This window comes from Eucalyptus grandis, chromosome 7, assembly GCF_016545825.1.
Source record: "Eucalyptus grandis isolate ANBG69807.140 chromosome 7, ASM1654582v1, whole genome shotgun sequence".
In the NCBI taxonomy this organism is placed as follows: Eukaryota; Viridiplantae; Streptophyta; class Magnoliopsida; order Myrtales; family Myrtaceae; genus Eucalyptus; species Eucalyptus grandis.
In genome coordinates this window covers 40,884,567-40,890,464 of record NC_052618.1, presented here as the reverse complement: position 1 = coordinate 40,890,464, position 5,898 = coordinate 40,884,567, and the positions used below count along the sequence as shown (strand labels likewise).

Genomic DNA, 5,898 nt, shown 5'->3' with positions numbered 1-5,898 from the left:
TTTAAAACATTCAAATAAATAAATTGCATCACACAAAGCAAGCAATCATTTTTTTTGGATTTTCTTAAAAATTGGAGTTCTTTTATAAAAATGCATTTCTAAACTAAATGACTTAATCCTATTAATATGCAAATTCTAATTAAATGGGTCTATTATGCAAATTAATTATTATGCACCTCTTCACTAATGAACAAATTCTGATTAAATAATCCTATTATGCAAACTAGTTAACATGCACCTAGTATTTTGGATTTTTTTATATTGAAATTCAGAATTTATAAAGGTCATAATTAATCTATCTAAAAAGGGTGATTTTCTAATTTATCCTAGGGATTAATTTGACTTAAACCCTATCCTATCTTAGAAAACTATTTTTTTAAAATGAGATTTGAGATGTGCGAACATTATCTAAAACCTTATTTTGTAAAAATGTTATTTAGGTTCACCCCTAACTTATTTTTACCAATGCAATCCTAAAAAAGTAATCCTAAGGAAATTCTAATTTATTAAACCTACATGTCTGATTTACTAAACCTATATGCTCATGCAGAATTTTTTATTTTTGATTTTTTTGATTTTTTTTAGCTTTTTATAAAAGATAATTAATTATTAAATAAATATTAAATCTAAGATATCAACAAAATAAAGGATTAAAATAATCGAAAAAATAACCGTTGTCTCACGTTGTCAAATTAACGATTATTCTAACCCTAATTATCACGATAAAGAGATCAAAATAATTACAAATCTGATCGGAAGTCTTACGGACCAAATTAAATAATCATTATGATTTAACAATTGAAATTCCACTAAAAAGCCCAATAATTAAAATAATTAAAAAAATGATCCAATGTCTCTCGGATCAAATTAATAATCATAATAATTCGGACAAAATTCCTGCGGATAATGCCTACAAAAATTATAGACATTAATGTCCAATATTACAAATCAAATAACTAAACTAAAAATGCTATCAAGTGAGATACACAAAAGATAACATAACAAATAAAAAGAGTAAAATGAACTAAACTATAAGTAAAGTGAAAAGTAAAGTAAAAAGTTAAAATAAAAATAAAAATAAAAACTACCTAAGAGAATCAACGGGGAATGGCGCCGGGCGGTCGTCGGGGCTCCGGCGGGGAGCGGCTGCAGGTGGACGGCGGTGGGCTCGAGCTCGGGGCAACGGAGGGTCGCGGCGTCAGAGGCGAGCGAACCAGCGAGGTGGCGGTGCGGAGGCGCGGCGGAGCTCGGAGATCGACGGGTGGCGTCGCGGGCGGAGCGGGGGGTGCGGCTACGGGTTAGTCGGAGCAGAGGCAACGGCGAGCGGTCCCACAGGCGCCGGTGACAGTGCTGGGCTGTAGGTCACGATGGGTTTCAGCCCCAGGCGGCGTCGGGGCGACGCGAGCTTCGGGCGTCGAGGCGGCGCGAGCTTCGGGCGTCGGGTTGAGGCAGGGACGGCGGGTGTTGCGGTGGCGCGGCAGCGAGCGGGCTTCGGTGGCGTCGCGGATGGTGCTGGTGCAGTGTTTCACGGACGGAGGAGGTGCGACGCGAGCGTGAGCAGGGGCTTCCACGCGAAGAAGACGAACAGTAGCTCTTGCTACTATTTTTTCTTTTTCTTTCTGGCCACACGTCCTTTCTCTGCACCTTTTTTCTTTCTTTTGCTGGCTTTTCCTTTTCTTTTCTTTTGCAGGTTGTCAGAAGGAAAAAAAAGAAGGAAACGACCTTGGACGAGAAAATGGGATTTCCTCTCTCTTTTTTTCACTTTCGCGAATCCTCTCAGCTTTTTCACGAAAATTTTTTTAGCGGATTCTCTCTCAATTTTTTTCGCGCCCCGGTTACGAAAAATGAAACTCTCTTTTATACTAATTCCGGACGGCCACCTTGAATGATATTTTTCGAGTTTCCATCTTCTGTCGCATTAAATCAAAGCTGCAAATCAAAGCGAGATTTCGCAATCAACTTGATTTTGCTCCGATTTATTCCGTTTATAAAAATTCTTGCCCTTTGTTCACTTTGATTTTTAATTGTTTCGCATTTATCGAAATCGAATGCTCATCGAATTTCAAATTTCCTTGCATACTTTAATCAAATCAATTTCCCCAATTTCATTTTTTTCTTTTTATTTGTCCAAAAATGCAATTTTTATTTTCCTTATTTTCCTAGATTTGCTAAAAATAGGTGTCAACAGGCACATCTACAGATTAATCATGATCGGTGCACGTTAAAATATTCAATGAAAGTTCCAGGGACACGGCCTTAAAAAAAATGACCTCCGATCATTTACGAGTAAGATGATACTGATTCAATATATTTGTATCGGATTCCCTTTCTTTGGAACTTATTTCTAAGCAGAAAAGGCTGTACACATTTAACAACAGGAAACCTTATCGAAGAAAACATGTCACTTATCGCATCCTACATGTACCATCGAAATTAAGAAATGAAAGGGGAGGTCGAGCTGAATGATTTCTCACCCGAAGGCACCAGCGTCCAGTTGAAAATTTAGCAGCACTTTTCTGTATCCGCAACGATCGATCTAACATGTTTAGAACAGGTAGTGTTTTATCTAAAATATGGCTATCAATACCAACATTTGAAGTTCCCTCTTAAAACGACCGCAAATGTGGAGCTGAAATGGGCAAAGTAGAGCCATCTTTTGTTATTTCATAGCCACAAATTATTAACTGTTTCGTGGGTGCGGAATTGAAAATCCACAAATTATCAACTGTTTCCTAGAGAAATCCAAGGAGCGTCGAAGGACTCCTGAGAGCGGAGGAGAAAAATGAGGTAAGGGTTCGTGGTCCAGAGGTGAAGCAGTGTCTTCGATAGAATGCAAAGTATCATCGCCTCTTGAGAGATCCTAAAAAAAATACTAGAATTATTATATAGCATTCTCAATCGGGACTTTGTTGTATGAGGCAAATGGTTCCTTGAAAAAAGTCATGTCTAACAATCCAACTTTATTGTTCTATCCAAATTCGAAGTTAACATTTTTCCAACATTTATCTCCTTCAGTTCGATTAAAATTTAAAAAAGAAAAAGAAAAAGGATGAGCATGATCATGGGCAGATATGATGGCATGAAAGATCCTTGACGAGTGTTTTCTCTTATCTTTCCTTTCCAATCCGCCTATTGATTCCCACAGGTCACTGCTTTCCTTATGGAAAAGTCACGCCCACCTCCCACGAGCTTCAGCCCTTGTTTCCCTTCCGCTTTTTCATTGAAACTTCCCTTGTAGAAGACTTCCAAAATCTCTTTTGTTTAGTCCACCCACCAATCGCGGTTTACCCTCTAATCTACATTGAATAAATTTCTTTAGCCGCCTTGGACCACTCGATTCTCTACTTTCCCTATTGTTCCTTGGCCGAGAATGTCCAGAATATGTGTCCTTCATTCACTTCCCAATTTCCCAAAAGCTAGCCCTCAAATCTCACCATCCTTTGCTCGAAAATCACACTTTCCTTTAAGAGAATTGGTTGAACTTTCTTGCCCTATTGGAAAAATGAGCAGATGATCGTCAATGTCGTGAGGAGGAAGCTGAAACCAAAAAGCTACACGCCTAGATTTAAGCAAGCTGGCCACGACACTCATTCAAAAGGTCATGGCGGTCTCAGGTGAGGGCTGCACATCCTCGCTCATGGTCAGTGAGGACATCACAACCCCTGTCAATAGCCAACAGGAGCCCTCATTGGCCATAGTTTAAAAAAAAAAAAAAAAAGGAAAAGAGAAACAAATAAAAATTATCAATATCGGTCTTGTTACATAGTACAGTTGGTATCCACATCAATAAATTTCAATTAAAATTGATTGAATAAATTCAGCTGACAAAAAAGAAAATATTTAATACTCAATTAATATATTTAAAAAGAATTTTTGGAAATTTTCCTCGACTCTTTTCAAGAAAATCCTCCACGGCTTCTTCGTGGAAAGAACTGTTCCGCCGCGTGTCCGGAAACAAAACCTAGGCCTTTTATTTCTTTGACACTGGCCCCACACGCTTCGCTTTTGGACGGTCAAACTTGGATAAACATCTCCAGCAATAAATTAAAAAAACAAACACACACAAGTCCTCTGACCACAGAAAGCGAAGACCCCAAAATCCATGTGCCTCCTTCGGTAGATAGTTGGAGAAATTAAAATCCAAACAAAAAAGTGAATTTCTTGAGTGGAGAGAAATTATACCAAGTGAGTGGAGAGAAACACCAGACATGGCTGCCAAATCTTCACCTCACCAACATTTCTCCTTTCAATCATTTTGGCTCTTGTGGTCGGCATCAACGGTGGAGGAGTTGCCATCTATTGGGGGTCAGAACAGCAACGAAGGCACTCTAGCCGAAGCCTGTGCCTCCGGAAATTACAAGTTTGTGAACCTAGCTTTCCTTATTGTTGTTGGCAACAGACTCCTATAATCAATTTCGCTGGCCACTGCGATCCTTCCAGCGGAGGATGCACCGGCCAGCTCTCAGTTCAAGTCTTGCCAAGCTAGGGAGTCATGGTGATGCTCTCAATTTGAGGAGGCGTGGGAAGTTACTATCTCCCTTCCGCCAAGGATGCTAGATACGTCGCGATTTATTTGTGGGACAACTTCCTAGGAGGCCAATATTGAATATCATAGTCTAACATTCTCATAAGAGAAGCTCTTAAGAAATGAGATGAATACACTAATTTACTCGCTAAAATTTCTTTTCACTCTCCACACTTTGAAACGATTACAAGACTCGCTAATAGGTAGGCTTAAAACATGACTCTTGACATACCTTAGATACATAAAAAGACATGTCTAAATACATAGCAATAAAGACATTTTAATATCTGTGCTAAAAAGACTTCCGTCAGAAATTGAATAGCCTTTCGACCAAAAACACAAAGAGTCATGAGAGATAGATGGTGATATCTTCCGTCAGTCCTCATCTCGACCACTTGGGAATACAGTGCTTAATGGCATTGATTTCGTCATCACAAGAGACACGAATCAACATTGGGATGATCTGGCTAGGTACTTGTCTCTATATAGCATCAACAGGAAGAAAGGTGTACTTGGCTGCAGCCCCTCAATGTCCTTATCCGAATGCATGGATTGGAGGTGCCCTTCAAACAGGCTTATTGGACTACGATTGGGTCCAATTTTACAACAATCCTTCATGTGAGTACAATTTTCGGAGCATCGCTAATCTCGAAGATGCACAGAGTCAACGGACTTCGATTCCCGCCGGTGAAATCTTCTTGGGATTGCCTGCATTTGCGGATGTTAGCACTGGTTTTATTCTTGCATCGGATCTTACTTCCAAAGTACTGCCCACCATTAAAGGATCTGCCACGTATGGGGGCGTGACGTTGTGGTCCAAATATTATGATGGTCAAACTAGATACAGCTCTTCCATTGAGGGATTTGTTTGTAGGTGAATTTTATCTTTAGTACTACCAATTCAATATATTTGCATCAGATCCCCTTTCTTTGGGAACTTTTCTTAAACGGAAAAGACTACACATTTAACAGCAGGAAACCTTATCAAAGAAAACATGTCACTTATCGCATCCTACATTTACCATTGAAATTAAGAAATGAAAGGGCAAGGCAGAGTTGAATGATTGCTCACCCGAAGGTACCAGCGTCCAATGGAAAATTTAACAGCACTTTTCAATCTCTGCAACAATCAATATAACATGTTTCGAACAGGTCGTGCTCCATCTAAAATATGGCTATCAATGCCACCACCATGAAGTTCCCGATTAAAATGACTGCAAATGCGGAGCTGAAATGTGCAAAGTAGAGCCATCATTTGTTATTGCATAGCTACAAATTACCAACTATTTCTTGGGTGCGGAATTGAAAATCAAAACTCTGTTCATGAAACCCCAGAAACAATCAAGGAGCAATATCGAAAGATTCCAGAGAAT

The 5,898-nt window shown here is 39.4% G+C and overlaps 1 pseudogene; it reads left to right on the top strand.

The window, feature by feature from the left end:
• The first annotated feature begins 1,107 nt into the window (after positions 1 to 1,107).
• On the top strand, positions 1,108 to 5,403 carry LOC120296145 (annotated as a pseudogene).
• Positions 5,404 to 5,898: the final 495 nt, after the last annotated feature.